Genomic DNA, 16,772 nt, shown 5'->3' with positions numbered 1-16,772 from the left:
ATCCCGTGGCAACTCTTTGATTTTTCGGGATAAAAAGTAGCTTAACTATGTGTTAATCCAGAGTAAAAATCTCTATTTTCAGCCAAATTTGTCCAGTAGTTTTTGTGTGATAGATTATAAACATACATACTTAGGTACAAACTTTCGTCTTTTATAATAATATTGGTGTTTTTTTTTTTTTAGATTTACAGATAAGCACTTGACTGCAATCAGACCTGCTAGCAAGTGATGATGCAGCCTAAGATGGAGCGCGCTTGCCAAGAAGTTGCCTATTCACTCTTGACTTGAAGGTACCCATATTAAAAGTGGGAGGGAAAACTGATGCCGGAAGGGTGTTCCATATTCTAGCGGTTCGGATTAGAAACGAGGAAGCAAATCGCTTTGTACATGTCCGAGGAATTTCAACTATCGAGCTATCGAGTGAGTGTGATATGAAATATTCAAATTCATACAAATAACGGAGGTCAACAGATGAATCATGTCAAGTTTGATAGGTCGCGTGGGCCAGGAGGAGGGAGAGGGAGGTGACATATCGGTCAATTAGGGAACGGCATGTAGCTAGATGATGTAGAGCGAGAAATACTAATTCAAATTTCGAAACGAAACAACTTCGGTCCAATTAATTAAAATTTGAAATTGCTCTTGGTTTTTGGCAACTATGATCAATTTCGATGGTGGAATTTATAACACCCCCGACAAGTGAAGGTTAAGTAACTAGAAAAGAGCTGATAACTTTCCAACGGCTGAACCGATTTTCTTGGATTATAGCTAAGAACACTCTCGATTAAGCCACATTTCAAACAAAAAAAACTAAATTAAAATCGGTTCATTAGTTTAGGAGCTACGATGCCACACACAGATACACACGTCAAACTTATAACACCCCTCTTTTTGGGTCGGGTTTTAAAAACAGTTTCTGACTTGTGCAACCCTGTGCTTTTATTGGCTGTCAACGTTTAACAGTAGGTACGCGTAACGTTACTTTAACCATTTGTCATGCAACTTGACCTCAATAACAAACAGAGTTAACGTTAATTTGGAAAGTTTCGCCGGAGCTTTTGGTCTTATGGTTTTTTCTACTGATGATGATTAGATGATTGTACCTAAGCTGCCACATCATGATCTAACGTTGTCTTTACAAGTAAACGAGTAAATCCTCATTTTATTGCTTTTTCGCGGAACGTTGGTGGAAGAAATTCCATCACAACAAGTTTATCATCAATTATTATAGAGGCAACATGCGCGTGCGCCGACTTTTGCTTTCAGATTCATCTCGCATGATTCATAGTTATTGTTTCATTAACAATAATGTGTGAAAACTCAAACTAACTAGGTATTGCGATATTATTATGATGCTCGCGTCTTTGTTCCACGGGGATTGATGTTATTGTAAAAATCCTATGGTAACTGAAAACTCTTTAATTCTCTGGGATAAAATTAGCCTATGTCTTTAATTTTAAACATGGTACGCGACAGGTTGAGATGGCAATCGGGATGGGGACGCCCCGCACAGCTACCGCGCTTACCCGGTGCAGGATAGCGCAGGCGACACATGCGGATGTGCGGGGCATCCCCCCGCCTCGTACCCCAATTGCCATCTCGACCTGTCGCGTAATATACCTATCCATGCAAAAAAACACGTCATCCGTCGCGTTGTTCTGTTCCGACAAACAAAATATACTTCCGCATTTATAAGATGTATGAAGTACTAGTCGATGCCCGCGACTTCGCCCGCGTGGGCCTAGTAGCCTATGTGCTAATCCAGGATATCTGTCTCTATCTCCATTCCAAATTTCAGCCAAATCCGTGTAGTAGTTTTTGCGTGAAGGAGTAACAAACATACACACACACACATACACACATATACACAAACTTTAGCCTTTATAATATTAGTGTGAAGTGTGATAGTAGGACCAGCTGACCCGGCCTGGCTTCGCTCGATTGAAATTAAAAAAAAAATAAGTTTCTAGACTCACTTTGAATTCAATGACTTCTATTGTTTGAGCTGTACCTACTTTGATACGTCAGTCATTCTGTTTCTTCTAGTATCAGTAACTACTACCTACCTACCTAGAAGATAGGACGAACTAAGTGTAAGGTAGGTACCTAGGAGTAAGTGTAAAGTAGATACCTACCTATTTGTATTATTAAGACTCCGCTGTCCGTCCGTCATCCGTTTGTCTGTCAGTGGGCTGTATCTCGTGAACCATAATAGGCAAGGAGACCTGAAATGACCAGAATGTGTAAATTTCAGTGATGAGAGTCATAAACATCATTTCAGCTTAATTTGTTATCATAGAATATTATGACACGGTTAAATTAGGTACTTCAAATAACTAGACTGCTTATAACCACAGGAGGAACAAAAAATAAACAACAACATAATATAAAAACTCTATGACGTATTATCTGCAAATTTATTATGATTATACCTACCTTACTAACATACAAAAAATATATAATAATGATAACAAATTACAATAATAATATAATGATGGACAGACTCCCCGAGCCAATTACTCTTTTATGAATGCGAAACGCACCGATTGATAACAGCCCAGTGCATTGAGTGCTTGTGCACTGGAGATGAGCGAGACAGCAACATATCGTTTGATACAAGCCGCTACACACTCAGTTGATTTCTCATTCCAATTTACCTTCCAAGTTCCAAACCTTAAATACTTCACTGACTCAAAGAAAATATTGCTCTCTGACATTACTGTTCTGCTAGCTGTCTTCTGTCTACTGGCTGAAAATAAGATGACAAGAGAACCAACTCGATAAGACAGGTATAGTTCGCGACAAGTCGACATGGCAATCAGTGTGGGCCCTCACATTAACCCGGTGTAGGAAAGCACGGGTGACGTGTGGGTGTGCGTGGCGTCCCCCCGCCTCATACCCCAATTGCCATGTCGACCTGTCGTGTATTATACCTATGTTTTTGCAAATAAATGGTGTGTTTTTTAGCATTTATGATTTTTGGTGTTATCTTCTAAAAGATCGTTGATGGCAGTGGTTCTCGATATAAGTATGAAGCGCAAGTACTACCGACATAGTATCTACTGTCCAGATTGGATCTGAAGTCAGCTCTGTGTGTATAGGCTTACACTGCCATCGATTTCGGTCAAGCTCTCCATCCCTCTCTAGCAGTAGCAGTTCTCTTTCTAACATAGCGCGCAGTGCAGACATGGGGTAAGCCTGGTGTAGCTAGGTGTGGTATGAATGAAACTGTAAATTCGGGACAAGGGAAATCAAAACTGACTTTTAGGGATTAAAATGTTACATATAACGTCGCTAAAGATCTAATACCTCAGTGATTTTGGCGGTTTTATTATTTCGAAGCCATTCGCTATAAAATCTAGAGTAGAATTCGGCCAGTCAGGAACAAGAAAACGTCCAACAGAATCTCTTAAAAAAAATACCGGCCAAATGTGAGTCAGATTCGCGCACTGAAGGTTCCGTAGAAACTTGAATAGGTAGGTATGTAAATAATTTTTTCCTCACGGACACCGCCTAAAAACTGGTGTTTTGCAAGTTGGGAAAGTTTTAAAAGATTCGGATTAATGGCGACCCAGTTTACGAACTTTATACAAAATGCCCTATTTTAAGAAAAATAAGAAAACTTGAGCATTTTATACGAATCACATGTTGTTCTGACACTTCCTGCACCTACATGAATACTGTTAATCGCCCGCGACTTCGTCCGCGTGGATTTAGGTTTTTCGAAATCCCGAGGGAACTCTTTGGTTTTCCGGGATTAAAAGTAGCCTATGTGCTAATCAAGGATATTATCTATCTCTATTCTGAATTTCAGCCAAATCTGTCCAGTGGTTTTTGCGTGAAGGAGTAACAAACATACACACACCAACTTTCGCCTAATAGTATTAGTGTGACTAGATGATTTATATCTTTTTCTAAAGCTCGATGTGTAAATATCGATGACCTGTCTGGCTCAGTGGCAAGCGCTGTCGTACTAGTGGGAGGTCCCGGGTTCGATTTCCGGCAGGGGTTTATTTATAACTAGCGACCCGCCCCGGCTTCGCACGGGTGGACATTTATTTTTTCTATTTTCCGGGATAAAATATAGCCTATACGGATTCGGAAGAATCCCTCTAAGTAATGGTAAAAGAAATTTTGAATCCAGTAGTTTTTGAGCCTATTCAATACAAACATACAAAAATACAAAGGTTTCCTCTTTATAATATTAGTATAGATTTTTAAAATCTGGTCTGATCTGGCGGGAGGCTTTGGCCGTGGCTAGTTACCACTCTACCGGCAAAGCCGTACCGCCAAGCGATTTAGCGTTCCGGTACGATGCCGTGTCGAAACCAAAGGGTTTGATAAAAACTGACAGGTTAGCCCGCTCCCATCTTAGATTGCATCTTCACTTACTACCAGGTGAGATTGCAGTCAAAGGCTAACTTGTATCTGAACTAGTGTAAATTAAAAATTTATAACACCCCCGACAAGTGAAGGTTACAGTAACTAGAAAAGAGCTGATAACTCTTAAACGGCTGAACGATTTTTTTTGGATTATAGCTAAGAACACTCTCGATCACGCCACCTTTCAAACAAAAAAAAGTAAATTAAAATCGGTTCATTCGTTTAGGCGCTACGATGCCACAGACAGATACACAGATACACATATACACACGTCAAAGTTATAACACCCCTCTTTTTGGTTCGGGTTAATAAACAAAAAAACATTGACTGCCAGCTGTACAGCTAAGGTACCTCCTACTCGAAGCAAATGGCAAATCGATTTGTAACAACGATAGTGAAATGTGAAAACCATCACTAACCGCAACGATTGATAGGCTTATTAGCTACGGATTTTGAAATAGTACAAGGTCTGATCAGACTTAATGGCGCACTTTTGCCTGCTATTGCCTGAGCGTGAGTTAATTTACTACTCTTGAGTCGTTTCTAGCCTTTCTAGCAGCCATAGAGTCTAATAAGAAACTTAAGGATGCGTTTCCACTGAAGCAAAGCCGAGACGTAACGTATTTTCGAGCAATTAGGTTATTGTTACTTGTAATCTGATTGGTCGAAAACGCACATGTCTCTGCTCCGCTCTGGTACAGTGCAAACCGGCAGCTATAAAAAATGCTATGATAGTCTGTATAAAAGCCAACTTACAATCACTTTTTGTCGGAGTATGCCCGACTAGTTACAAAGTCCCTATACTTACTGATTAACTGATTTGATCTCACTGAAATAGTTCTGAGATTTTATTAACTTCAGTCAGCTTTTAGTCATGGAATCCATCAATAGGTAATATCCATACTTATTAATAATATAAATGCGAAAGTGTGTCTGTCTGTCCGTTTGTCTGCAAGCTATTAACAGGTTTTGATGAAATGGAGTTAGCTTACATCCCGGGGACAGATATAGGCTACTTTTTATCCCAGTAAATCAAAGAGTTCTCACGGGATTCTTAAAAGCCCATCCGGTTAACCGATTTATATGAAATACTATCAAGTGCCATACCTACTGTTTTTTTTTTCAAAAAAAGAATATTAGCCATGCTGCTAATCATGACTAATACTCCCCTTTCCCCTCCAATTAAGCGTTAAGCTTGTGCCAGAAGTGGTTACGACAATAGTGCAACGGGTGAGGTTTGAATCGCTAACCTTTCGGAATTCAGTCCGCTCCTCAACCGTTGAGCTATCGAGGTCTCTGTTGCTATAGAAATAAGGCAGTACGCTCTGAAAACCATTCAATTAGTATAAAAGACGACCTCCGTAGTTCGTAAGTCCGTCGCGCGACAGGATGTATGAACCCACGACTCATCACATTAATCATTTCCGCACAAAGTATACCTACTCGTGTATAATAATATATGTATAATAGGGATATTTAGATTTCTTAGATTTAGATATTTCCATTAGGTAACCTACTATAAAATGTTCATAATAAGTAAACACTACACTTTCAATCTATACAAGTGTAAATTAAAAATTTATAACACCCCGACAAGTGAAGGTTACAAGTAACTAGAAAAGAGCTGATAACTTTCAAACAGATGAACCGATTTCTTGGATTATAGCTAAGAACATTTTCGATCAAGCCACCCTTCAAACAAAAAAAAACTAAATTAAAATCGTTTCATTAGTATAGGAGCTACGATGCCACAGACAGATACAAAGATACACACGTCAAACTTATAACACCCCTCTTTTTGGGTCGGGGTTAAAAATGAAATCTGAAAATAATTTCCGTAGGCACTAGGAAGCGGTGTACGGACGGGGTCATTGACCCGGGGCTCTGGACGCCTGCAGCGTGGCGTGCTATTGCCGCTATTGCTTTGTGTAGTTGAATCAGTTTTACTCCATTCACGGCATTTTCAATTACTACCAGTCTACTAACTCTTTATTTTGCTAAATTGGACTTTTAAAAGCCTTATTGAATCAAAAGGTCTAGACGTGAATCATAGACATCTAGGTACCTAAATAGCGCGACAGGCTGAGATGGCAACCGGGGTGGGGACGTTCCACACACCCGCACAGCCCCCACGCTAACCCGCTGCGGGTGAGCGCGGGTGGCGTACGGGTGTACGGGGTATCCCCTGCCTCATACCCCGATTGCCATCTCAACCTGTCGCGTACTATAGGTATTCCACTTCCAACTATGTAGCGTCCAGAGTAGGTAGCGCTGTGGTAATGAAATGAAATGAAAGTTGTTAAAAATACTTTAGGACCCTGAAGTAAGTTTGGAAACCTTGTATTTTCAGAGTCCCCGCTCTTCCTTGATAGTTATATTTTCCACTGAAATACAAAATTTTAAATTAGCATGAATATTTAGGTATGTTGGGTGTGTGTGTGTGTGTGCGCGTGTGTGCGAAAGTCCGAGTGTGTGCGTGTGTGTATGTGTGTGTGAGAGCGCAGCAATTCCAGCAACGGCGATCGAAAGATGCGAAGATGCGCGAATGATGAAAGATGATAGAAGGTGCGATCAACAAACATTACCAAAGGGTAGGGCTGCCACCGGCCACTTCTTGATTTACGGGATACCAGTATCAAAAATACAGGTTTTAGATTATTTACGGGAGACAGTGTTTTACGTAGTTTTTTATACTTACTTATCGTTTAAAGTAACAGCTTTTAAAAGCTCTTCATTTTGTGAACTTAAAATTACATTAATTGACTTGTAATAATTACAAGTCAATTAATGTAATGTAATTATTACATTTAACTTGTAATGTCGGTGAGTCGGTTTCGGCTACGCGGGTATTGGTCCAACGCATTAGCGCACAAGAAAAATATTCTTTTTACTGAACAAAACGTCAGGCTTTAGGTTTAAATCTATAGACCGTACTTTGACTTTGCTTAAACTTAAATTTATGCTAGTGGTAAGTATAACACTATCTCGTTTTAACAGTGTCTTAAGTTTATACAAGCTGTTAAAACGAGATAGTGAGTTTCGCCAGCCAGCTTCATCTGAATTTGTAAAAAATACGGGAGCTTTATTTACCCCGTATTTTATTTTTACAATTACGGGTTTCTGTTTTATCATACCCTGAAATACGAGGTAACGCGTAAAATACGGGGCATTTTGCAATCCTAACAAAGGGTTTCATCGGATAATAGGTACGAGTAATTTTCATAAAATTTCATCACTAGCATTACGTTGGTATACGCCGTATCACTGATACCTAATGTCTCGTGACTAATAACTGCGTTGCATATTAATTTATTGTAAACAGTTATATTGTAAACAAAGTTTCACTATCAGTATCACATGCGTAGTGCAATCTAGTGCGTACAATGTAGAGCAACACATGGCGGAGTTACGCAATAAAGGCTGAAACAAACAGATCGCGTGGCGAAAGACGCGCTATGGCAACGTCTGCAACGTGGTAGAAGTTGTACCTAATACAAGAAACACTTTAAATTCTACAGCGAGTGATCGCCAAGCGTGCGACTTCAGCAGAAGCGCAGTTTCTACGCACGATTTTTTTTTCTGAGACAAGTTAGCCCTTGACTACAATCTCACCTGGTGGTAAATGATGATGCAGTCTAAGATGGAAGCGGGTTAAGCTGGAAGGGTTATGGCAGTTTTAATTGAACCCATTGCTTTCTACACGGCATCGTACCGGAACGCTAAATCGCTTGACTATATGGCTGGCTTGGTATGGCTTTTTCTGGTAGGGTGGTAACCAGCCCCGGCCGAAGCCTCCCACCAGGCCAGACCAGAGAAAATTAAGAAATTATAAAATTCCAAATTACTCCTGCCGGGAATCGAACCCGAGAACTCCCAATCACAAGACCACGGTGCTCACCACTGCCTCACGGAGGTTGTCAAAAGATTTGAGTGGAGCTATACGATCGCAATTTCACGCAGCTATAAGAATCATAATAGATACTAAATCATGCCCACGACTTCGTCCGCGTGGATGTAGGTTTTTCAAAATTCCCATGGGAACTCTTTGATTTTCCGGGATAAAAAGTTACCTTTGTCAATTTCCCGTACGGACACCACCTCCGTCACATAAATCGATTCAACGGATGAGCCTTTCAAGAATTCCGTGGGAACTCTTTGATTTTCTGGGATAAAAAGTAGCCTATGCCCGTCCCCGGGATGTAAGCTAACACTGTACACAAGCTAACACACACACACACACACACATACAAAATTTTCTCCTTTATAATATTAGTGTGATTAGTGTGGATGTACCTACTATGGAACCCTAAAAACGTCGAGAATTCATTCCACAAAAATCCATGCAGTTTAATCGTCGACTTAGATGCTTATTAACCCCCGACCCAAAAAGAGGGGTGTTATAAGTTTGACGTGTGTATCTGTGTATCTGTCTGTGGCATCGTAGTTCCTAAACTAATGAATCGATTTTAATTTAGTTTTTTTTGTTTGAAAGGTGGCTTGATCGAGAGTATTCTTAGCAATAATCCAAGAAAATCAGTTCAGCCGTTTGAAAGTCATCAGCTCTTTTCTAGTTACTATAACCTTTACTTGTCGAGGGTGATTTAATTTTTAATTAACACTGTTGTTGTTGTTTTGTCTAAGAAAACGTGAGGAATATGTATCAGCAATAACTAACTATATTCAAATACAATGTGTGGCTTATCGATTGGCAATAAACACGTGCGATTGCGATATGTCGTTGACTCTCCTATAATGACTATTGACATTCTCGTAGCAAATAGATTTGATTATGTTTACAAAGGCTCTCTTATTTCCTGTACTTCAGACTCTCAACCCTAAGTTCAAGTTAGAGCCTCGATAGCTCAACGGTTGAGGAGCGGACTGAATTCCGAAAGGTCGGCGGTTCAAACCCCACCCGTTGCACTATTGTCGTACCCACTCCTGGCACAAGCTTTACGCTTTATTGCAGGGGAAAGGGGAGTATTAGTCATGATTAGCATAGCCAATATATTCTTCTTTATAAAAATAAAAAAAAAAAAAAAAAAAGGAAAGAAGAAAAGTAGAAGAAAGAAAAAAGAAGACTAGCATAGCCAATATATTATTTTTTATAAAAAGAAAAAAAGAAGTCACTCAACCTTCGTGGGTTCATTTACGGAAATCACACACCGCAGGAAAGACCACGAAAGGAATAAAAAATTCGAAAATTCTGTAAAAGTTTATTTAAATAAAAAACTTTAAAATCACTACAATTAAAAAATTCTCCAATAATTCCAAAGAATTGATTGAGTTTTTTTCACTTTAAAGACTGCTACTTTAAAGTAAAAAAATAATCAATAAATTCGATAGAAGACCTGCATTAGGTTGCGCTTTGAGCCTCAAAAAGTCTGATCCGCCACTGACCTACAGTGACCGCAAAACTAGTAGTCCAATCTGAGTTGCAACACAACAATTTTTTCGTATAAAATGTAGCCATTGTCGCCTGGATCATAATAACGAATCAATTGACATCTCATTCATCAAAATCAGCTCAGTAGTTTAGGCGCTACGGTGGTACACGCATAAATACAAACCTACATACATAGATTGTTAAAAATCATGACCCTTCCTTTTGGCTTTGCCGTAGTCGAGTAAAAAGAAGCCCCTATCTTGACTATGAATTCTAGTGTTAGAAATCTACATCTATTAGATACACTGTGTGGAGTACACGTGTATGGTCCAAAGGTCTACGATCTTCGGTAGTTACCACGCACTGTGTAGGAGTACACACACGTGTAGGGTCCAAAGGTCTCCCTTTGTTCAACTAATCGTGGTGACCACATAGTAACGGACGATGCGTGAGTCAATCTACGAACAGTTTAATTCGATACTCCTAATCAATTAATAAACTTTGATCAAGCCTTTGGATCGACAAGACTCGAGACGTTAGTAATGAATTAATCATTAGATACAAAAATAAAGTAATAACTTGTAAACTAAAATTATTTCCGACATATTATACCTACCATTGGTTTCAGGTAAAAAGGGCTCTGTATGACCATAGAGGGGAAAACAAAGGATTGATTGAAAAACCAATCACGAGGCAGCATAGTCACCCCACCGATTGCGCCTCATATATTTTTGGCAATCCTACTCCTACTAAGTACCAAATAGATCGATAAATCACCCTCTGCGCATGTTCAACATCAGAGCTTTATTTCATGACACCAATTATTCAGGTATTGTACCGCCAATCGATTTCCACGTAATTTTCCAGTACGAAGCCGCGTAGAAATCAGCTACGTGCCTTAGTTTCATAAACTGTTGTACCTACCTACCTTCCAGAGTAACACGTTTTCATCTAACGTTGCCCTTTGATGGGGGACAATAACCTTTAAGTACCTACCGGGCGGGTCTTCAACCCCCCTGATAACTCGGAAAATTCGATACGACTTAGATAGACTCAACAAATGATAGCTTAGTGGTTAAGACGTCCGTCTCTTATTCGACAGATCGGGGGTTCGATCCCGGGCATGAATTTCTAAGTTTTCGGAGTTATGTACGTTTTAAGCAATTAAATATCACTTGCTTTAATGATGAAAGAAAAACATCATAAGGAAACACCTGCATGCTTGAGAGTTCTCACTTGGTCACGGCGGTGCGCCTCGTTATATCACTTATCCCATACGAGAGAGAAGTATAAGAGATAAAAGTTTACGTGATAGAAAGAGAGCCGCTTATTCACTTAAGGTTTTCCTGAGTCCGCTGGGGCAGACGTGTTCTGGAGTGGACACCGCGTATCAGCAAGCGCAGTGTGGGACGACCTCCAACCCGCTGGACTGACGACCTTATGAAAATAGTGGAAAGTGGGTGGATGAGGATGGCGAAGAATCGGGTGCGTCCTCTTGAGAAGGTCTATATCCAGCAGTGGACGCCAACAGGCTGGTTGAATGATTGATATCCTGATTCCTGAATACTGGTACTCCTGGGACCAACTGTAACCACACTTTATCCTTCGAACTACTGCGCCAGAGATTCTCAGAACTATATATTAGTTTCAAGGATATAGCAATACCGAAGGAATTAGAAAAGTGACATAGTTCCTTGAAAGTTTAGTCATTATCTTCTCGCTTATTGTGAATATGATAGTTAGAAACTTTAATTAAAGCGATGTCTTTTGTACAGACATGATAACTTTGCTGTGTAGTCAAAGGTACTGAATGCTTGAGAGTTCTATATAATATTCTCAAAGGATATATGAAGTACTAGAGAATGCCCGCGACTTCGTTCGCGTGGATTTAGATTTTTAAGGATCCCGTAGGAACTGTTTAATTTTCCGGGATAAAAACTTGCCTATGTCAATTACAGGGACGCAAGCTACCTCGGTACCTTTCATACAAAATCGGATAAGCGGATGGGTCTTTAGGAATCCCGTGGGAACTCTTTGATTTTCCGGGATAAAAAGTAGCCTATGTCCATTCCCGGGATATAAGCTAACTCTGTACTAAATTTCGTCAGAATCGGTTAACCTGTTAGGCCGTGTAAAGGTAGCAGACCGACAGACACACTTTCGCATTTATAATAATATTAGTATGGATGTGCCCCACTTGTCTAGCGTGATAGACTATAGCCTGAGTTTTTATTCTAAGACTCTAGCCAATAGAAGCCATTCTGAGAAGACATTCGTGCTTCGTAATGAGCCGGCGATGGGTTGATCTCTTTCTAAAGTTCGATGTGCACTCTTTCCTGCCGTGATGTGATGGTAAGCCGATGAATTTTCTACAAATTCCTACTAATCAATTTGGTTCACAAGGTCAGTATCTTAATTGGAAAACCCACGATAGACTCATTACTATGCGATGGGTACAAGTGTGTTCAATTGGCGTTCGTTAACATGCTTAACATCAGTTAGCGGCAATCAGTTCAATTGAAATGCAGCTGGGCTGAAGAGGAATGGAGGCGTCTTCCTATTTGTACTCTTTTTACCCGACTACGGCAAAGCTAAAAGGAAGGGTTATTTTTTTAGCAGTCAGTTTAAAATCAAAGATAATATAACCTTTCAACATATACAGGGTGTTTGGTAATTAGTATATAATGACGACACGTACCCATGCTACTTTGATCTGATAAACACAATGCTGAAGTATAATGACGAAATAAAATTATAAAAAATTCCATACAAAATTAAAAAAAAAATATGTCAAAGTTTTCATGATCCTACCGTGCCCTAACTCACTGAGATCGTTTGCCATCTTTAGATAGGCCGAGGCCAACGATCTCACTGAGTTGAAAACTTGGTCATAAAAAAAATGTATGGAAATTTTTACAATTTTATTTCGTCATTTTATTTCAGCATTGTATTTATCAGATCAAAGTAGCATGGGTACGTGTCGTCATTATATACTAATTACCAAACAACCTGTATATGTTGAAAGGTTATATTATCTTTGATTTTTAACTTACTGTTAAAAATAACCCTGTCTTATAGCTTTGCTGTAGTGAGTAGTCGGGTAAAAAAGAGTACAAATAGGAAGACGCCTCCATTCCTTTTCAGCCCAGCTGTATGTCGTCATTATATACTATTTACCAAACAGCCTGTATATAAATATATTGGATTCATGGGGGGCGCAAAAGTTATTAAACATTGTAAAGGGTATAAATCAATATTTTGTCAAATACTATTTCAATTTTTTCGTGATTCCCATGACCTAAACAACGCGATCTAAGTATGTCAATATAGTATTTGAATAAATACTGTTAATTTCGTTTGTGTCCGTGGTTTCCATGCTAAAGTGCCCGTTTACCTTTTACCAATAAATTTAACTATTGACTATTGACCTCGTTTCACTATTCATTTGAACAGTAATGCATTTGGTTCTAATAGGAACACATCTGCGCTGCGGCGTACGCACGAACAAAGAACTTACTGATTGAGCAGGTCGCATACCACATGCGCGAAGTAGTTTTTATGCCACAATACGGTCAACTATGTCAATAAATCTATCTTGTTTTAGGTTTAACAACTTTAATTTTAATCTAGTTTGTACCGATGAGTCTGGCATATTATAGGACTCCTATAAAAGCCCCTTAACAGGGCTCTCTCCGTCACTTACTCCATACAACCGCAGTCCCAATTTCATTTGAATATTAAGCAATGAAAGCCCATGAAATTTTGCAGACATATTCTAGAAACTAATATCTGTGCCTGTGGTGTATGTAGTTTTAAAATTACGGGGGCTCAAAGATATGTATGTGAATTTTTAAGACCGCGTAACTTTGAAATCGAATATTTTAACGGAAATTTGGAAAACCACAGGCATAGATATTAGTTCCCGGAACGTTTGTACAAAATTCCATTGAGTATGATTAGTTAGTATTCCAATGAGAGACGAACTACGTTTGTGTGGAGCGAGTGACGGAGAGCCCCTGTTAAAATATTTGGCTTTCCATTGCACTCGGTTTATTTTTGCGAACATCGTTTACATAACTAAATAAAATTTTATTATTTCTTGTACCTAAATACCAACCTTTCAAATTCTCTGGACAGGTAAGTAAGAAGTGACGTCGTTTCTAATTCAATCCCCTAAGGCCTAGGCTTAGAATAAAAACCCAGGTCAGCCTAAGTTATGGAATGCCCCTCTCGGCTTCAGTTTTCAAGGCTTAAAATAGGTAGGTAGGTACTACAGAAATCCAAATATACTAAGAAGGGAGTCTTTCTAAATCTGTGGTAGCCACCTACCTAACTTTAAGTCAGTTATAGTGAACAGGCATTTTCTAAGCAAGCGTTCTCCACCTTAAACTGCATCATCACTTGACAGCAGGTTCCATTGCAGTCAAGTTCTAGTCTAAAGTTAAGAAAAACCTATAACAAGTGTAAATTAAAAATTTTCAACACCCCCGACAAGTGAAGGTTACAGTAACTAGAAAAGAGCTGATAACTTTCAAACGGCTGAACTGAACCGATTTTCTTGGACAATTCCGCGCCTACGATCCAAAAATTTTCCAAAACATCATTTTCAAATAAATAATTATGTATATCTAGGCAACGTCCATCTTGACAGCTTGACATTTGTCAATTGACACTTGAATATTATTAACCTAAGGGTTATCTAACCTTCTTTTCTACAAGAAAACTAGAAAAGAGCTGATAACTTTTAAACGGCTGAACCAATTTTTTTGGATTATAGCTAAGAACACTCTCGATCAAGCCACCTTTCAAACAAAAAAAAGTAAATTAAAATCGGTTCATTCGTTTAGGCGCTACGATGCCACAGACAGATACACAGATACACAGATACACAGATACACACGTTAAACTTATAACACCCCTCTTTTTGGGTCGGGGGTTAAAAATATCACTGCAATATGAAATATTACGTAAATTACATTCAGATTAAGTTGTTGGTAGGCAGCCCTACAATCGCAGACTTAGATTAAGTTTCCATTGTCCTACCTCCTAAGCCGTCCGTTTTGAAAAAAACCGGTCCGATGCATCATTCGTTATACACAGACAAATAACATTTATAGATAGTTATGAAACAATAGACAAATAACACAGAACAGAAAATTCAAACTTTATTTGTCAAAATCATGAGCACAGATAAAAATAATGACCTTTTGACATAAGCGGGCACCAGTCTTCCTTGTTTTATTCACTGTGGATAAGATATCCACCCGTGCGCCCATGCTCGGAGAGTGGATAAAACTTTGAAATGATAAAATTTTATCCTTTCCCCGGGGAGAAAATGTCTCCGCCCAGCTAGCCCTGCTGTGGGCGCTTTGACTTGAATCTGAATATTTTATATAGGAGGCGGTCCGAAGTACTCTCTTTCCAGCTCCAAACTCTTGATATCTTCTGTCCTTCTCCGCTCTATCAAGCTATTGGCCTGTAGGTCCTCTTAGGCTCTTAGGACTCTATTATCTCCGGTTTGCTGTCCAGTCATTTTGTTCAGGGCTCTTTATCTGAAAAGAAAAACATTGGTCATGTTTTAAAAAATCTGTACAAATTAATACTTAATTAATTTTCATTACTCTATATGTAGGGGGTAATCACCAGAATTACTAATAGTCAGATTCTGAAATTTTTTTTCACTGATAGTATTATCCCCAAGTTTATATGTTGGTCTGTTTGTTTATCCTTCAATCACGTCACAACAGACCAACGGATTGATGTGATTTTTTGTATGTGTATAGTTAAAAACCTGGAGAGTGACATAGGCTACTTTTTATTCCGAAAAATCAAAGAGTTCCCAGATGATCTTTTAAAAACCAAAATTCACGTGGACGATGTTTGGGTATCAGCGTATCATCATAAATTATATTGCGGGCAAAAATTAGTAAGTCGCTAATAATACAATTATTTATTTCCGGTTATTAAAACCTACGGCACGGTAAAACAGACGGTCCGACATAATTGACAGTGGAATCACGCTCGTACATATTTAATAACATTTAAATAGGTGGACGACCCTTCTAGTGCAAGCGTACTTAGATTGCACTTTGCTTGTAAGTCTGTCGTAACGTCATATTTACCTCAGTACATTAGTTCTGGTAGTTAGGTACTTATTGCGTTATCAATATTGATACAATTATTAATCTAGAGATGAAATCTTTTTAATATTAAGATAACAATAATTAATTTTATTAAGTACTAGCTGATGCCCGCGACTTCGTACGCGTGGATGTAGGTTTTTTTAAAATCCATATGGAAACTCTTTTATTTTCCGGGATAAAAAGTAGCCTATGTGCCAGTGTATATAACCTATCTCCATTTCAAACAGCCCAATCCGTTCAGTAGTTCTTGCGTGAAAAAGTAACAAACATACACACACACATACATACATACACACATACATACAAACTTTCCCCTTTATATCATTAGTGTGACATTATGTTTTTAAAAAAAAAAAAAAGCGGTGATAGCATTAGTGGAAACGACTCCTATTCAGAAGATCGGTGTTCGATCCTGGGTCCTCCACTAACTTTTTAGAGTTATATACGTTTTAAGCAATTAAATTATATCACGGTGAAGGAAAAACATCGTAGCGCGGGTCACGGACACAGTTTATTTATTAATTAGTTGAAATAACTTTACATTGCAGACATTTGAGTAATTTTTTCTCAAAAATACTTCTCCCAAACCACTGTTCACCCTTTTCGTGAGCTTGATTTCGGTAAAAATCATTATGCCTCGCACCCAAAACCGGTGGATTAACCGGTGGGGCGCTTTAGACTTTCTGGTATTTTGGTTTTTCACTCGTATAGTATCATAATAATTCCATTGTCAGTTCGCGGTAACAACTAACAAGGTCGTATGGGTAGCGTAAAGTGCGCCTCGAAAGGCCGATTCACACCAATTGCGTATGTAGCACGTACACGTGACACGTGCGTAGTGACGCGAGTGAATCCATAGT

This window comes from Maniola jurtina, chromosome 11, assembly GCF_905333055.1.
Source record: "Maniola jurtina chromosome 11, ilManJurt1.1, whole genome shotgun sequence".
NCBI classification, from domain to species: domain Eukaryota; kingdom Metazoa; phylum Arthropoda; class Insecta; order Lepidoptera; family Nymphalidae; genus Maniola; species Maniola jurtina.
This window is presented reverse-complemented; position numbering follows the sequence as displayed.